This window comes from Pinus tabuliformis, chromosome 8 (assembly GCF_031772625.1).
Source record: "Pinus tabuliformis cultivar Carrire ecotype Pingquan chromosome 8, CPIR1, whole genome shotgun sequence".
Taxonomy (NCBI): Eukaryota; Viridiplantae; Streptophyta; class Pinopsida; order Pinales; family Pinaceae; genus Pinus; species Pinus tabuliformis.
Window position 1 is genome coordinate 988634485 of NC_142294.1, and position 19392 is coordinate 988653876.

A 19392-nucleotide genomic window follows, 5' to 3' on the forward strand; every position below is an offset into this window, starting at 1 on the left:
TCTATCTCAAAACCAACAACAATTCTCTGCAATGTACAAAATTCTAGCCTCTGGATCTCTGGGATGAGGGATCCATATATAGATGTATGCAAAGAGGATGAGTCGGCTTATGATTTGACTAGTGGCTTCTCTCTGTCAGTTCTTGCTTCCACTTGGAGACTGAGAGCCTCTTACTCATCCTTGGTCGAACTCAGTGAGGCAAGTGTCATTGGGGAAGATTTTGGAAGCTTCCATTGTCTGTCCACCTCGCGGAATGACACTGCCATTTGTCATTTCCCGCTCAGCGCACCCTGGTAGTGCATTTAGGTGCATTGAAATGCACCTAGCTAGTGTACTTGGGTGCTATGCAACGCAACTAGCTAGTGGAGCAGCTGAAATGATCCTGATTTGACTGATTCTGAGCAGTTTCTGGTGGAGAACTTTTGGGAGAAGCTGTAATTTGTTGACCCTGTTCCTCTAGGGGTCGGAACAACACTTTTAGGGACTTAGGATCCCTTGGTTTATGGACATTTCATGCTTAGAGTTGTAAGGCACAAAAATGTCTATAAAAAGTGCATATTTCCAATGACAAAGGGAAGGATGTTGAGGATGATGAAGTCTTGAAGAGGTATCCTATTTTGCAGTAGTTTCAAGATGTGTTTCCAGTAGAGATTCTAGAGTTGCCTCCCCATAAGGAAGTGGACTTTTCTGTTGAGTTGATGCTAGGAGAAACACCAACATCTAAGGCTCCTTGCATGATGAGTACTCCAGAGTTGGTGGAATTGAAGTTTCAACTTAAGGAAATGCTTGATAAAGGATACACAAGGCCAAGTTTGTGACCTTGGGGTGCACTGGTATTGTTTGTAAAGGATGGTACTCTTTGATTGTGCATTGATTACCGATAATTAAACAAGGTGATGATAAAAAACATATATCGAATGTTGCAGATTGATGACTTGTTTGATCAATTGAAGGGAGCTGCAGTTTTTTCAAAGATTGATTTGAGATTAGGATATCATCAAGTGTGCATCAAAGAAGAAGACGTCTACAAGATTGCATTTCGAACGAGGTATGGACATTATGAGTTTGTGGTGGTTCATTTTGTTCTTACCAATGCTCTAGCCACTTTCATGTGTTTGATGAACAATGTGTTGCGTCCTTACCTAGACAAGTTTTTGATAGTGTTTATTGATGATATATTGATATACACCAAGAATGAGGAAAAGCATGCAGAGCACCTAGTAGCAGTGTCGATATTGTTGAGACAACATCAGTTGTATGCCAAGCTCAGCAAGTGCAATTTTTTTTAGTCTCAGATTCACTACTTGGGACGTGTTGTTTCCAAGGAGGGGATAACATTAGACCCGAAAAAGATCAAAGCTATCATGGAGTGGCCAACTCTACGAATGTGGATGAGGTCAGATCATTCATGGGACTAACAAGTTATTGCGGGTGGTTCATCAGAAATTTCTTAGGATTGACTATGTTATTAAATCTTTGCAAAGGAAAGGGAAGAAGCTTGAATGGGCTAAGGAGTGTGCAACATGTTTTGAGCTCTTGAAGCATTTTCTTACAAATGATTCAGCCTTGAAGATTGCAGATCCCAATAAGGAGTTTGTGGTTTTTACAGATGCTTGTAAGGAAGGACTTGGTGGAATCCTGATGCATGAAGGGTAGGTGGTTTGTTATCAATTAAGGAAGTTGAATGAGCATGAGAAGAACTATGTGACTCATGATCTTTAGTTGGTAGCCATCATTCTTGCATTGAAAATGTGGATACATTATCTTCTTGGTAGGAGGTTTGTTCTGATGAGTGATCATAATAGGCTGAGGTACTTGTTTGACCAACCCATTCTGAATACCAGGCAGGCTAGATGGTTGGCTGCCCTCAGTGAGTTTGACTTTGAGATCAGGTACATCAAGGGCAACGAGAACAAGGTTGCAGATGCTCTTGGTAGGAGAGTGTAGGTGAATCACATTTTAACTGTGAGCTCTTATGGGACAAATTTGTAGGAGCAGATCATGCATGTAGGGCACCATGATGAGAGGTAACAAAAACTGAAGCAAATATTGTGATAGCAGGGTGAAGGTGATAGGAATGAAGAGTATCACCTCATGGCATATGGCTTGGTGATATTCAGGAACATGATTTATATGCTGATAAAAGTGAGCTCAAGAAGTTTATCTCAAGGGAGTTTCATGTGAAGCCATATTTAGGCCACTCGGGATACCAAAAGACTTTGACATTTGTTAAGAAGTTTTATTATTGTTAGAGTCTGAGGAAAGAGGTGGTTGAGTTTTTTGCAAGATGTTGGGACTTTTAGCAGGTGAAAGCATAGTGTAAGCATCCAGCTGGTCTATTGCAGCCTATTCCAATTCTAGAATGGAAATGGGAGGTCATTTCCATGGACTTCATTACAAGTTTTCCAAGGACATCGAAGCAAAATGATACTTTCATGGTTGTGGTTGACAGGTTGAGCAAGGTAGCTCACTTCATTGCAGTGAATTCTATGAATTCAACTAGTTAGGTAGCTCAGATCTTCATCGGGGGGATAGTGAGGTTGCATGGTGATTTCAAGAAGATTATATCAGACAAAGATGCCAAGTTCATTTCTAAGTTTTGGAAGTAGTTGTTTGCAGGCTTGGGATAGAGTTAGCTTTCAACACAACTTATGATCTACAGAAAGATAGACAAATAGAGAGGGTTAACATGATTCTTGAGGATATGTTGAGATATGTCATGCATCGACAGAGGAAGTGGGAGGAGTATCTTCCATTGGTAGAGTTTGCATATAACAATGTGTATCAAGAATCCTTGAGGATGAGTCCATTTGAGGCTCTTTATGGGTGGAGTTGTAATAATCCTATCAACTGAAGTGATCCATATGAACTAATATATAGAACAACAATGTCGGCTATAATAAAAAAAGAAAAAAATTATGCTATGCATTTTTAATTAGTTGTCCATATGACCTGATATAATTTCAAAAAATATGTTAGTAAAATGTTTAAACGTTAGATATTGTATGTTGTATAAAATAAAATATCCAATGTGGGTTATTAATAAAATATTTTAATATGAGGATAAACTTCCAGATTCATAGAAGCAAGCGCTCTGATGCGAATCGCTAGAAGAACAACTTTTAACCTAGCCGCCATTTTTGACCTGCCATTATTTCTGCAGGTATTTCCATAGAAGGCCGCACATGGCACCAGACGTAGGAGGGGAAAGCTCTGCTTCCCCTCCTCAGGATACTCATACGACTGACAATAAGCAAAAGCCTGTACTCCAGACCACGGCAGGCACAGGCTCAGACACAGAGGACTTACAGCAAAGGACGCAGATAGAACAGCAGCATGCAGACCAGACTACGAAAGACACAGAAAATAAGGACAAAGATACCAATGCGCAATCCTCCAAGGTCAAAGCGACCTCCAGAACTTGCATACCCAAAGCGGCTGAATCAATCAAAGTGGAACTTCCCAGCCACCGTATCAACAGCGAAATACAATACATGCAGGACTACGCTCTCATTGGAAAATTTCTGGGATTCTGGCCCACAGAGAAAGCCTTACAAGGCTGGATAGCTTCCAAATGGAAACCCAAAGGACAAGTGACTTTGCAGCTTGGCCCAAAGGGTTTCTTCACAGCTATCTTCAACTGTCTCGAAGACAAAACAAAAGTATTTGAAGGCGGCCCGTACTTCTTCAACTCCTCCGGGCTGTATCTAACTGAATGGAAGCCAAGATTCAACCCAGATAAAGAAGACTTTAGCTGGGCCCCTGTTTGGATCAGAATGTACTCACTTCCTGTGGAGTATTGGAAAGAAGAGACTCTGGCTGATATCGGCAACAAGCTGGGGACATTCATCAAAGTTGCATCCGAAACAAAATCTCGCAAATACACCTCCTATGCCAGGATTTGCGTCAAGATGCACCTTACCAAAACGCTTGCAGACACGGTAAGTCTATTTCATGATGATTATGAATGGAATCAGTCTTTAGATTATGAACACATCCCTTTCCGCTGTAGAAAATGTCATGAGCACGGTCATCTCTTCCGTGACTGTCCCTTAAATGTTCAGCCGTCTATCCCTTTACATGAGACAAATAAGGATCAAGATGGTTACATCAAAGTCCCCTCTAGACGCAGGCATGCCAAGAAAAATCAAACCATTCCTGATCTAGGACCCAAGATGAACATCCAGAACCGATTCTCTGTTCTAGCCTCTCAGGATTCACCAATTTCATCCCAAACTGAAAACCTGACTCATCAAAATCCCAACGATGTCCCCTCCATCCACCCCACCTCCCCGACCACCTCAGCTCCCTCCTTCTCCCAACTCGCTGAAGCTTCCCCTTTGGTGCTAACCAAATTGGTCTCTGGTCTCGAAACCCCTATCCCCTCTAAGGGGAAATCCAAATTGAATGAAAATCAAATTGCTTCAGATATGGATCTCGACGCCGCTCTCGCCTTAAGTCTTCATGACAATGTCGAGGAAATGGAGCAAAGCATCTCGGTCATTATGGAGGAAAACAGAGAAGATGTAAATTTAAAAGAGTTTGATATTTCCAAGCTGGATATCTCTAAATTGGAAAATGCATGCAAACAAAAAGAATATGAATCAATTCCCCCCTGGCAAATTGATAAAATTGAAGGAGTCCTGTCACGAGTACATCACCACAAGAGTCTGGGTATTCAAGGTGGCAGCCATTGGGATGGAAAAAAAATCATAAAAGACTCAAAGAAAAGAGGCCGGAAATCAGACCTTCAAAGAACAATAGAAGTTGGGGAAATACTAATGGATTCTGGGCTATTCCCCAAGCTGACACAGTTCTTCAAACCCTCAACGAAATCTCCATGAAGCTCACATCCTGGAATGTTAGAGGACTCAACAGTCCCTCAAAACACAGAATGATAAAAAAATTGATTATGCAAGAACAACCAGCAGTAGTTTTCCTCCAAGAAACTAAAAGTAGCAGTTCAATGATAGAAAAACTCGGCAACAAATTGTGGGCAGGCAGCAGGTCAATTGCGGTCGATGCTTCTGGGGCGTCAGGCGGCTTGGCTATTCTATGGAACCCACAGATAGTAACGTTGGACAACTTTCATGCCACTCTCCATCTCATTCAAGCCACTTTCCATCTTATAGGCACCAACATCCATGGGCATCTCACCAATGTATATTTCCCTCAATCCATTCAGCAAAAATTGGATCTCTTGGATACGATCTCCTTCCTCAACTCAAACAGACGCTTCCCTTTGTGGATCGGAGGAGGAGATTTCAATATCATAAAGGCAATGGAGGAAAAACAAGGTGGCAGAGTCCGTCTCGACAGCGATAGTTCGGGCTTCAAGCAATTCATTCAGAATAATCGACTCATGGACATACCTACATCCAATGGTATTTTTACCTGGTCCAACAAGCGAAAAGGAGTCCACCATATAGCCTCAAAACTGGATCGTTTTCTTATCTCTGACAATGCGATCCATCTAGGAGGAGATTTCAGTACTTCAATTATTCCACAATGTGGCTCGGATCACTGGCCTATAATGCTTCATTGGTCAAGACCAGGTCATGGCTGCAACCGACCCTTTCGCTTTGAAGCCTTCTGGCTGCAACATAGCAATTTAAAGGATGTAGTAACCCAAGCTTGGACAGCATACATTCCACCTGTGGGAGCCAAGATGTATCAGTTCCAAGAAAAGTTAAAACATCTGAAACAGATATTAAAAAGGTGGAATCGCACTCACTTTGGCAACATACAGGAAAGCAAACAGAAGTTAGAACAGCAAATGAAAGAACTTCAACAAAAATTCATTTTGGCAGGACGCACTGAAGAACAGACTCAACAAGAGCAGAGCCTATGGAGACAGATAGAAGAGCGCCAACAACAAGAGGAAGTATTCTGGAAACAAAAATCTCGAATAAGCTGGCTGAAAGAAGGGGAAAAAAACACTAAGTTCTTTCACAGAACAACAATACAAAGGCGAATGTTCAACAAAATAACCTTCGTCAATAACCAACAGGGTGAGAGAATTGAAGTTCATGAAGAAATGGAAAAAGAATTCACCGGCTACTTCAAAGAAATTTTAAAAGAACCTGAAGTCAATCGGGATGAAGCAATTAGCTCCATAACTCAACACATCCCCAAAATTATCAATGAGGAACACAACAAGCAGCTTCTCCAACCTGTCTCTCTGAAGGAAGTTGAAGAAGCCATGGCTCAACTCAAAGATGGCAAAGCACCGGGGCCAGACGGATTTACAGCCAACTTCTTTCATGAATTCTGGGAGCTCATCAAAGTTGAAGTATGGAATCTAGTGGATGAATCCCGTTGTATGCACTGGGTCCTCCCTGCCCTCAACTCCACTTTTATAGCCCTGGTGCCCAAAGAAGCAGCCTCCAACAAACCTGAGAACTTCAGACCAATAGCGTTATGCAATGTAATCTACAAACTCATTTCAAAGGTCATTGCAAATCGTCTTAAGCCTCTTCTACCTATGCTAATCTCCCCAGAGCAAACAGGATATGTCGAAGGAAGACAAATCACAGATGGTATAATACTCTCAAATGAAGTCATACATTCTCTAAAGATCCTAAAAAAACCAGGTATGCTTCTCAAGCTTGATCTCTCAAAGGCCTTCGACAAACTGAGCTGGGATTATATAAATAAAATGCTCTTAGCTTTTGGTTTTAATGCAACTTGGACCAGATGGATCATGAGCCTTATTTCTTCTCCAAATTTTTCAGTCTTATTGAATGGATCTCCCTCTCCTCCCTTCTATTCCTCTCGGGGCATAAGGCAAGGGGATCCTCTCTCGCCTTTTCTCTTTGTCCTGATGGCCGAAGGTCTAAGTAGGCTTCTCAAATCTGCTGTTTCCACCCAGGCGCTCAAAGGTCTATCCCTCCACGGCCGCCCTCCTCAGACACATCAACAATTTGTTGATGACACTCTGCTCTTCGGGCATCCCTCTGTTAAAGAAGCAGCCACTTTCAAATCCCTTCTAAACATCTTTGCGGAAGCTTCTGGTACCTCTATTAACGCCTCCAAATCGCAGCTCTTTTTCTTCAATACCCCCCCCTCCACGCAACGGTCCATAGCTAGATCTCTGGGATTCACTATTTCTCATCTACCCGCTAAATATCTAGGAGCCCCTTTATCCGATTCCACGATCAAACAAGTGTCCTGGAGAGCACTTCTGGACAAACTTGAATCAAAGCTTTCCTCATGGACCTACAGGGCTCTTAATCTAGCTGGTAGGCTTGTCCTCATAAAATCTGTTCTACAAGCAATGCCGCTCTATCTCTTTTCCATTCTGGCAGCTCCAAAAGGGATATTAAAGGCCATCCGAACTCTGCAACGGAACTTCCTCTGGGGTTCAACTGCTTTAAACAGAAAATGGGCACTTGTCAAATGGACAGAGATATGCAAAACCAAGGCAGAAGGAGGGCTAGGACTTCGTGATCCGCTACATAGCAATAATACAATGAATGCCAAAGTATGGTGGAACTGGGTTTCCAAACCAAACTCCCCATGGGCTCAACTATGGCAAGCAAAATATGCCAGAGGCAGCAGCTGGAGTGATCTCATTAGAATCAACCCAATGGTGCAAGGTTCACTCATCTGGAATAATGCAAAAAAGCAAAGCCGTTTCATACAAGAACACAGCTTTTGGGAGATACACTCAGGAACTGATGCTAGATTTTGGGAGGACTCTTGGCAACAGCTCCCAAAACTTGCAAACTTGTTTCACAAACCACTTTGGCAGGCACACATGAAGCAAACAGGTCACACCCAGGTGAATCAGTTCTGGCTGGCCTCCTCATATCACGATCTTCACACATGGAAACCAGCGCAACAATGGCAAACCGATTGGAAGGGAGAAACATACATAGAAATAGAACAGGAACTCAAAGACAGGAGAATTCGTCTCTCTAACCAGCAGGATAAATTACGTTGGGGATATACAACCAGAGGTACCTTCACTACCAAAGAAGCTTACCATCTGCGTTATTCTAATCTTCAAGAGGAAAGAGACCAAATTTGGAAACAAGTCTGGCACAAAGGACTCTGGCCCAAGATCTCCACCTTCATCTGGCTTTTAAGCAAAAGGCGCATCCTTACTTGGGACAATCTTCTAAAAAGAGGATTCATTGGGCCCTCCCGCTGCCCAAACTGCAATGTCAATAATGAAACAATAAGTCATCTAATGGAAGATTGCCCACTAGCAAAAAAAATCTGGGAGAAAGTTGAATATTGTAATATGAAAGCAATACCTAGACATATGGACATTACGGAAAACATAAGAAACTGGGTTAAAAATCCATTCAAGTGTCAAATTCTAAACGCCCTATGGGATATCATTCCTGGCTTCATGTATTGGACTCTGTGGAAAGAGCGCAACCACCGTATCTTCAACAACACTTATCGATCCATGGATGATCTTTGGCTTATGTTCAAGCAAAATATTCAAGAAACCTTGGCCATTCGAATCTGGGATGATACAGACTGGCCTAATCTTCCTCTAGAATGTCGAATACTGAAAGCTTGGGATCTAGATCTCAAGCCCTTGGTCAAAGCCAAATCGGCTCCCAACTCTATCTCGGACTCTCCATCTTCCTGGTCCCCTCCTGCCTCAAATTCCTACAAGATCAACTTTGATGGGGCAGCCAAAGGCAATCCCGGAGCTGCAGGTTACGGAGGAGTTATAAGAAATCACTCAGGAGCTGTGCAATTCTTATTCTATGGCTCTCTAGGCAAAAACACCAATAATGTGGCTGAGATGGAAGCTCTCTGGAAAGGACTATGTTTGGCTGAGGAACATAACCTCTCTCCCCTTGAAGTTGAAGGGGACTCGCTCATTCTTATAGAGGCAGCCAAAAGGATACAAGCAGGTGCGAAAGCAGACAAAATAGCAAAAAGTTGGAGGTTGCTAAGCCGCTTGGAATCCCTGGAGGAACTGCTTCTCACTCCCCGCAACATAACCTTCAAGCATGTCAGGAGATCAGCGAACCAGGTAGCAGATCGGCTGGCCAATCAAGGAGCGACTCAGTCGACCCTGTATTTCTCAGGAGCACTGGACTTGATTGAAGATGATCAACTTAAGAAAGATTGCATCTCTCTGGTGCAGAAAGATCTCCTTCTCCCGGATGCGGGTGACATCACCGCCTATGCCGCGTGTTGAGGCAGTTAAGAGGCATGTGGCTTGTCACATGGGCCTCTGGCAGCCCGGACAAGCCACGCCATGCCAAACTGCTCGAACCTTAAATTCGCCGGAAGGCGATGCAATTGGTATTTTCGCAATGTCTCGGGGGGATGGGAATGTCGTTTGGCTGTCTCGTCTGGAGCAGAGGAGCGTTGGAGGAATGTACAGGGAGTTGCAGGCGCCATTCAATGCGCTGCAACATACGAGGAGCAAGGCGGTTAATAAGGAGGCCATCCTTACCGCTCAGATGAATCACAAACCAGTCGAGTGGGTAATTGCTTGGGATTCTGACAATCCAGAGGAGTGGGTAATTGCTTGGGATTCTGGAGGTATTGCTGGAGAGGCAGGCCATAGCCATATGCCGAGGGAGCGACTTAGGATGTGCAGTCGCAGAGGCATGTCTCGAGGGCGCTCAGGCTCCCAGAGGCCTGAAATCTCTCCTCCGTCTTCACTTGAAATCACCTCTGAGCAAAACAGGTCTCCAGGCCGTAATGCCAGAGGCAATTGTTGGGGTATGCCGGAGTGTGGCCATGCGGAACATCCGGCCATTCGCTACAGAATTCCCTGTGCCTTTGCTAACAATACTCTCATAGTGTCTGTTACTGTGGAGCATTGCAGCAGTGTTCGGGGGCGCATGGACACGGTGACAGTTCCGCGGGTCGAAATGGAGACTCCCACTGTGGATTTCACGCGCCCGGTCCAGAAGGATGAAGCTGGCCCCAGCGAACCTGTTCGCAGAAGCTCGAGTCCGGGTAGGGAGCCTGTGCAACGAAGCTCAGACAAGGGCAAGGGAGCTGCGGAAAATCTCAAGGGACCTGCTTCTGATGAGCCGCATTCCACGGATGAAGATTAGCGCTGCACTCGCCAAGTCTGGGAAGCAAGGGATGAATTCCTCTGACCTTTTCATTTTCAGTTCTTTGCATTTCTGTCATCTAGCTCAGGACGGTAATCTCTGTCCATATCGCCATAGTTTCAGTCCACGCGTCGTCCATCATGTTCACCATGTTGTCCATCATCCACCGTGTCATCTCTGGAACTCTTCGTGTCGGTCACAGCATGTTACGTGTCGGTCTCAGTTTGTTATGTGTCGCTCCTCTCAGCATGGAAGTAATGTATATGATCTTCGTTGAAGAAACAGGGCTTTGGCCTAGCTGTAATTTTTGTAACATTTTTTACTTTTTTGTAATATAAATAGATCAGTTTTACGGAGAAAAAAAAAAAATAAAATATTTTAATATATTGACATATAATTAAAATATATTAATAAAAAAATATTTTAATGTGCATTGATAAAATGGCTCAATGCACATATTATGTAATCTCTATAGTATTCAAAAATACAATTTAAAAAATAAAATAAAAAATGCATGTTTTTTGCACTCTAAATAAGTGTGCACATTATGAAATTTGATCCCTCTTGGCTCATGTTAGATCCGTGCTTCAGATGGATCTATGTTGGTTACTCTAAATATCAGATTATTTAAAATTGTTTCCTTCTGAGAACTCACTTCACACATTATGGATATTGAGAACATCTTAACATGCCTAAAAATTAAACTGGGAATCTTGAGAAAGTTGAAATTTAATGTCTGAGTTTGCAAATTATGATGATGTAGTTCCTAAGACAAACAAGAAAATTACCTGAAATTTTATTATGTTGGTTCTTGTCAGAAAAGGGGTACAAATAGCAGTGCAGTATTATTTGGCAATAGATTTCACTTTCTTGCTTAATGATTTGCTATCTTATACTCAAAATAATGTTCATGTGACTCCTCTTTGGCAGGCATGGTATGATGCCAGAGTCATCTCGATTGATGGGAAGCCGCATCAACCTTCCTGTGCTTGCAAGTTTTATGTGAAATTTTATCATGCTTGTATAGAAGATGTGCTTGATATTGACCACATGCCACTAGTTGCAAGCAAGAAAAAAAAACTTGGGATTGAGAAAATTAGTGTTTTGCAAGCACCATATCAGTTGAATGTGCAACCCAATCTGACTGACAAAGTAGAGTTTTGGGGTGGAGATTCTTCATCACTACGTATGCCAGCACTTATTAATGAATCTATAAAATCACAGATTCAGAACTCATTTCATCATCTGTTAAACAGGGAATTGTTGCTGAAATCAATTTAAGACTATTGAAGGAAATTGATCTTCATCGCTATATGCATGAGGATGATACATTTTACATCAGTGACCAGGAGGACCATGATAACTTGTTTGGTCGAAAATTTCAAAGGAAAGAAGATGGCAATCGTATTCTGATTAAGGAACAGGAAAGCATGATAGCTATGCAATCCAATAAACATTCAAGATATGTTGACTTTTGTGTAGATAATTTGTATACATCTCAGTTAAGTTTACAACCAAATGCGAATGGAGCTTCAGGGCAATTTTTTAGGAATTCAAAGAAACCTAGAAAGTTTCAAGGTGGAAGTATTTGCTTGAGGAGGTCTGAAAGGATTAAAAGAAAGAAGAATCTTGTATCTGAAGTACAAAAGAACAAACTAGAAAAGAAACATTATGGAAGAAATCAAGGGTTTATTGGAAAGTTAAAAAATTTTAAGCAGCATCAGCGTAAGGATGATTTGGCAATAACATGCCTTGAGGAAGAACTAGAAAGATATTGCTTCCTCTAGGGAGTCCTGCCATTTACTAGCACAAGGCGAAGAAATCTAATATGCTCAGCAGAAACAAAAAAATTGTAGTTCAGGGAAGATCCACATAAAAGAGATTGAGAGATCCCCACATTGAGATACTTGACTCAAGGAACTCCAAGTGTTTATGTGAACACGGAAAACAATTTGGAAACGGACATAAAAGCCATATTGCCACTCAGGTAGATGGAAATGAGCAAAGAGAGAAGGAAAACAAGGGGAAATAGTTATTGACAGAGAAGGTAGAAGAGTCTGATGCTACAGAATGTAAGGGGATTGATGTGAATAGTGAGAAACCATGTCAAGAGATTAATACCACAGATATTAAGGAGATCAATACTATGAGTGAGACACAGGAAGTGACTGTAGGGATGTTCGATATGAATGAATCTAGAGGAATAATAAGCAATACAATTTCTACAAAATCAGATAACTCAAACAGTGAGATTGAAATTTCAAAATATCTGAAGGACAGAGTGAAGCATAGAGGGTACATTCCACATGCAGCAATGTTTCCATGTTCAAGGAAAGATGACAATAATCTCAACCTTAGTCCAGGGAGGAGTAATATTCATTTCGAGTCTATTTTAACAAGTAAAGGGGAATTTGCAATGAAAGGTTTAGTGGAGGATAATGTGAAACAAAAGTTTCAACATTTCTCTAGAAGCACAGAAATTGAAATTGATAAACCATCGGCTCCTTTCCTGGCTAGTTGTTCAATGGTAGAGAAGAAAGTTGAGATCCATGACCATATGATATCTGACTTGAGGATCAATGGTGATGGCTTGAATTTTAGTGGCATTATAGAAGAGAATAACTCAGTTCTTAAAATTTTCTGGATGGAAATGGATCAGGCTTTCTATAGAGATGGAAATAATCTCAGTCTTAGCCTAGAGAAGACTAGTATTCATTGCAAGCCTATTTTAACAGATAATGTGGAGTATAGAGATAGGTTTAATAGAGAATAACATTAAAGAAAGGCTTCAATGCCCTTTTGCACACATAGCAAATGAAATTGATAAACCCTCAGTTCCTATCTTGGCTCGATATCCAATGATAGAGAGGAAAGCTCAATTCCATGGAGATTTGATATCTGATCTCAAGATCAATGAGGATTGCCTGAACTTTATTGGCATATTAGAAGACGAAAACTTAGTCCTTAAGAATCTTTGGGAACAAATGGAGCATACTTTAGATGGGGATGAGAATAGTTCTGATCTTAGTCCAGAGAGGAGTAATATTTGCTGTGGGCCAATTTTAACAGCTAAAGTGGACTCCACAAAGAAAGATTTAGTGGAAAATAATATAATAGACAGATTTCAACCTGAGTCTACAAGCACAACAGTTGAAATTGATGAATCCTCAGTTCCTATCTTGGGTAGGTGTGCAATAGAAGAGAAGAATATGAGGTCCATGAAGATATGATATCTGATTTAAGGATCAATGAAGATAGCCTGAATTTCCATGCAATTATAAAAGAGGAAAACTCAAATTTGAAGGGCCTCTTGAAAGAAATGGAACAGATTTCACATGGGGATGAAAATAGTCTCAATATTAGTACAGAGGATACTGATATTAATTGTAAGCCTTGTCTGGTCCTTGAAGATATGATATTTGATTTAAGGATCTAAGAATATGCCCTGAATTCCCATGGAATTATGAAAGAGAAAAACTCATATTTTAAGGCTCTTTCGAAAGAAATGTCGCATATTTCACACGGGGATGAAAATAATCTCAATCTTAGTTCAAAGAGGACTAAAATTGCACATAAGCCTATTTCAGTCCATGAAGATCTCGTATCTGATTTAAGGATTAATGCAGATGGCGTGAATTTCCATGGCATTATAAAAGAGGAAAATTCAGATTTTGAGAATCTTTTGGAAGAAATGGAGCAGATGTCATGTGAGGATGAAAATAATCTGAATCATAGTCCAGAGAGGACTAATATTGATAGTGAGCCTATTTTGGTCCACGAGGATCTGAAATCTGATTTAAGGATCAATAATGCTCACAAGCCTTATTCGCTCCATGAAAATATCATATCTGATTTAAGGATTAATGCAAATGGCCTGAATTTCTATGTCATTGTAAAAGAGGAAAATTCAGATTCTGAGAATTGTTTGGAAGAAATGGAGCAGATGTCATGTGAGGATGAAAATGATCTCAATCGTAGTCCAAAGAGAACTAATAGTGAGCCTATTTTGGTCCATGAGATTCCGATATCTGATTTAAGGATCAATATTGCTCATAAACCTATTTCTGTCCATGAAGATCTCATATCCGTTTTAAGGATTAATGTAGATGGCCTGAATTTCCATGGCATTATAAAAGAGGAAAATTCAGATTCTAAGAATCTTTTGGAAGAAATGGAGAAAATGTCATGTGAGGATGAAAATACACTCAATCGTAGTCCAGAGAGGACTAATATTGATAGTGAGCATATTTTTTTTTCTGTGAGAATCTAATATCTGATTTAAGGATCAATACAGATGACCTAAATTCCCGTGACATTATAAAAAAGGAAAATTCAGATTATGAGACTATTTGGAAAGAAATGGAGAATATGTCATATGGGGATGAAAGTAATTTCAATCTTAGTCCAGATAGGACTAATACTGATTGTAAGCCTATTTTTACAACTAAAAATGAGTCCACAAAGAAAAAATTAATGGACAATAACATCCAAAAAAACATTTTAACAGGTCTCTGCAAGCATAGAATCTGAAAATGTTAAACCCTCAATTTCTATCTTAACTAGATGGTCTACATTAGAGAATAAAATTGAGGCCCATGAAGATATGATATCGGATTTAAGGATCAATGGTGATGAATTGAATTTTGATAGAATTTTAAAAGAAGAAAACACAGACCTCAACACTCTTTGGAAATAAATGGAGCAGATTTCACCTAGGCATCTACTTCTATCAGCAAGCATGGTATGTGATAAAACTACCATACTTATCTGCTTGGAAATATTCTTCCTTATTTTTACTTTGAATACACTGTTGGTTAGTCTACTGATTTTATACGTGTACTTTAGAATATGAAGGCATGTGATATGCTTTATGTGGTTACAATTCATGAAATCTAATAGATGCAAAATGCTTCCCACCTTCCCTTCCCTTCCCCCAAACCCACAGAAGATAAGATCTTCATGCACTTAGGAATGGAATTTTTCAAATAGTGGTTGGAAGGATGTTCTTGAAATGGATAGAGGAAATTGATCTGTAATTTGCATGGTTGGTTGGATACAATTGCACTTAAACTGGCACTATTCCAACTTTCTAGTTATCAATGAACTAAGAGGCAAAAGATCCCATGGGAGGTTTCCGTTGTAGCATAGTTAATTACTCTTTTCTAAGTGTCGGAAATTTTATGGGTGGTGATTGGTTTTTCCATTATCGAATTTTATGATAAATTTGTTAATATAGAAATTGAAATTTCAGCAATGCCAAGTGGCACTGAAAGTCTTGCAATGGCTTGAAAAAATGAATAGATTGCCTCATTTTTTTTCTTTTTCTACATTTACTTCCATTTCAATGCAACTCTAAAAACTAGGGATTTCAATAAAGTACGCTAGAATAAGATTTTCATCTACAATTTTTCTTCAATGTATATATTATCCAATGCATTCCATGTACACTAGCATTTTTTTCTATTTCCTTGAATCTTTCCATATTCATGATCTCATCTATGACCATTATATTTCATACGTGAGTGTGAAGAATAGGACATGAAGAATATTTAGCAAGACTTCTGGAAAGGAAAATATTTCACTAGATAATGTTTTTTCCTTAAAATAGTAATAACTCGTAGAAACACACAATCATGGACAATTATTGTTCAGCTCTGGACACTGTTCCAGACTAAAACTCCACTTATTATCCAATATCCAACTACTCTTAGAAGTGGGTTACTAGGTGCAAGGATTCACAACCTATATATATATATATATATATATATATATATAGATAGTATATATATATATATATATATATATATATATATATATATATATATGAGTACAATTCAAAATATGATTAATATGAGTTCAATTAAAGAAATTAGCCTGGCAATAGGCAATGCAAGAGAGAAAAGACACTGTTAGGCTTCTAAATCTGGAAATTACCATACATCTAATATTCAGTAGTCTCCAGATTATGTTGTAAGTGGCATGTGATTGCAAGGCACATCTTGGAGAAGACACTATGATTGCATATGATAGTTTTGAGAAATTTAAGGCATCCTGTCTTTTGAAGGGAAAAAAAAGGTCTGTAACTTTTGTTTGATTCCAGTTTTACTTGTAATTCTTCGGTGTTTTAAGCATTTTCCTTGCTTTGGTTTTCCCTACTTCTCAGTGGCTTCAGATAGGCCCCATCTTGCAAACATCAAAATATAGTAAAGCCTGGAAACCATGTGTATCAAGTTTAGAATGTGCTTCCAGCTTGTGAAAGCATTTTGGACACCAGAAGCTCAATAGTTTCTGCCCTTTTTGGAGACCAATAAGGATATTTGTCTATGGTCTCGACAGGCTATTGGATGTATATTCTATGTCTAACAAAAGCATTTAGAAAATAAGGGGAAATGAAGAGGTTTTCTGTTTGTCAAAAATATTTTCAGTCTATTATTGAGCAACTGCTTATGGTATGAGCTGTATGAAGGAATGAGTGTTACACGCCAAAAAGTGGGTGACCAATAAAAGAAAAAAAATCTTGTCAGTATACAGCTAGCCAACCAGCATACCTATTGATCATTACATGCCATGATGCCAAGGTTAGTCATCTATTGGCAGGTAAATCAACCTTTTTGTAATCATCTATTGTCAATTGATGTTTCCTGCATACTGATATTGATTGTATTCTTGTTCCCTTACTTCACCTAGTAGGTTATCCTTTGACTCTAATCCAGTGGGACCTCCTATGAGACCTTAGAGTTTTAGGAAGGACACTACTGGGGATGCTTTGATTGAAGTAGGAAGGACACCAATGGGGACACTTTCCATCTTTCCCATTATTCCATTTCCATTATTTGGGTTGGTGGTCATTGCTCATGGGGATTGGCACACTTTCATCCTCATGCTTGATTATGGACAATAAAACTTTGCCTTGAAGGTTGATGTAGCGAAACTAGAGTTAAAAGCATAAGAAAGCCATAATGAAATAAAAAGATAAAACGTAAAAAATAGTTCGAACATTTGATTAGCACATGGCCAAAAGTGTAATATTCCAAATGGGGAAATTACGGGTATTTTCTTGAAATGCCTCTTGAACAACATCTTCACAACCAAATTATCATAAATTTAACAAAACATTGCCATGTAAACTAAAGCAATTAGCATGCGGAAAACAATTACACGATAAACTGGAAAACAATCTCAGCTTTATTGTTATAAGAAATGGGGTTACATGTAGATAAACTAAGAATAGATGAAACTAAAAGATAGCCTCTAAGATAATTTGTTGCACTGTACTGGCCCTCCAAACTTACATGAACTGCACTACAAATCTCTCTTGTGAATTTTGGATGAATTCACCTAGGGGAGATGGGCACTCTGCCAATCCGACTAAGTCTCCCAAGGGTTTCTATCCCGGGGCTACAAATGAAGTAGAGAACCGAGTTTTCAAACCTCTCACACAAGAAGAAATATCAAGTCCAAGATATCCTCTAATGGCCTCCTCTTTTATAGATCTGATGGACCCCTCTAGAAGCTCCTATTTTATTATTATTTTAATCATTGAGCACAATTCCCTCTTTTTATTTTAATTAAAAATATATTTTTTAATGTGTGAAAATGGTTAATTGGCCACCATACCTCCTCAGGCCACTAGAAATCACTTCTAACTATCCCATCCTACAAATCTTTTCATTTCGGTTCCAATGAGCTATTACAATAAGGTGTTATGTCAAGTATTCCTCTTAGAATGCCACCTTAAGAGTAATTAATTGAGTGAGGCACAATAATAACCCCTATGAAATTTGTATCTATTGCAACAATGAGAAATTATTCTCCTAAATAAAATTTTAATTATGCAGTGTATTCACTCCTGTAAACAATGAATAAAATCGCAACTGCAATTTTCACCATAAGAATACTGCGAAAAATAAAATTTTGAAAACTGAGAAATTCTAGCACACAATTATTTTTGGACAATTGTCTCCAGAAAAAAACCAATGCAGGAAAACCGATGCAATAGATGAGGGTTTTATTATTATTCTTCAGCAGCAAATCTAAATACAATAATTTAGATGCCCAATTGACAATCTAATCTGAGGAAAATAATGGAAAAATTATTGTGAGAATTTTCTCTCACCCCACAATTAATTCCTAACACCGAAATTACATCCCTAGCCTCTGCGTTGAGCCTCCTGCATCACCCTCTGCATAGAGCTTACTTTGGCCCTTTGAGAATTTTGGCCTTCCTTTCTTTGCCTCTTCCAAGGACTGGAAACCTTCCTCCTGGAATGCTGCTGCCCTCCTCTTCCACCTGCTTCTCACCCTTTGGCTCTATCTTCTCTACTGAGTTACTGCTACTAGGAAAATCTAGCTACTTGGGCAACTGAGTATCTGCATTGGTGTGTTCTCCATCACCTCATCGACCTCCTCTTATAATCCATTGTTGGAGCACCAATGACCAAAATTAAAACATAATTGATGGCTAGGATCATTTCTGGATCGATCCATGTGAGCTTCTAGATGATTCTCACCTTATCTCAATTAATACTGATTAATTAACCATATTCCCTAAGTTTAGACCTACGAAATATTTAAAAAAAGGTTAATAATCTAATTATCACAAACGATTTTTGGGTTTTGGAGATCTCATGTATTCTAGCCCTTCCACCAAATTTCTTGGATAGAACACATTCGATGCTACAAAAAAGAATACTCACTCTTGGCGAGGAATGTGTTCTAATGCTGCACGTACTGATACAAGACCCTGTCTCTACATCATCTTCTATCGCGTTGTTGATGTCTAGCTATTGTTGCCTATAAATCATTGTGCAACTCTGAGATATGCTGCTGCTAAACCCTGGTGTACTACTACCAACACTACATCTGTAATGAAACTCCTTCTCATCTGTTGTTGTTGCAACTGAGAATCATCCAAAGTAACCTATCCCTGCTACTGAAATGAGTTCTCCACCATACCCATCTGTTCCTTGAAATAGACGAACTTAGCTCTCCCTAGATATTTCGCGAGTATATTTGCAACCTGATTTTTTGTGGGAACATATTGTAGTTGGACTGCTCCACGTTGTACACAATCTCTGATGAAATGACACTGAATATCAATGGGCTTCGACCTGTCATGAAACATTGAAATCTCAAAGAACTTTATGCAGAGTGAACATTGGAATTTCGGAGAGCTTTATGCAACTTTGATTATCACAGTAGACACTGGTCACCTCCATCCTTTGCCTGAACAATCTTACTAGTAGCTTCTGAAGAAATATAGCTTCACATGTAGTTGTGTTGGCTGCAATATCCTCTGCTTTTGTAATGCTTTGATCCAGGTGGATGTTGGTGGCCACCCACCTATCCC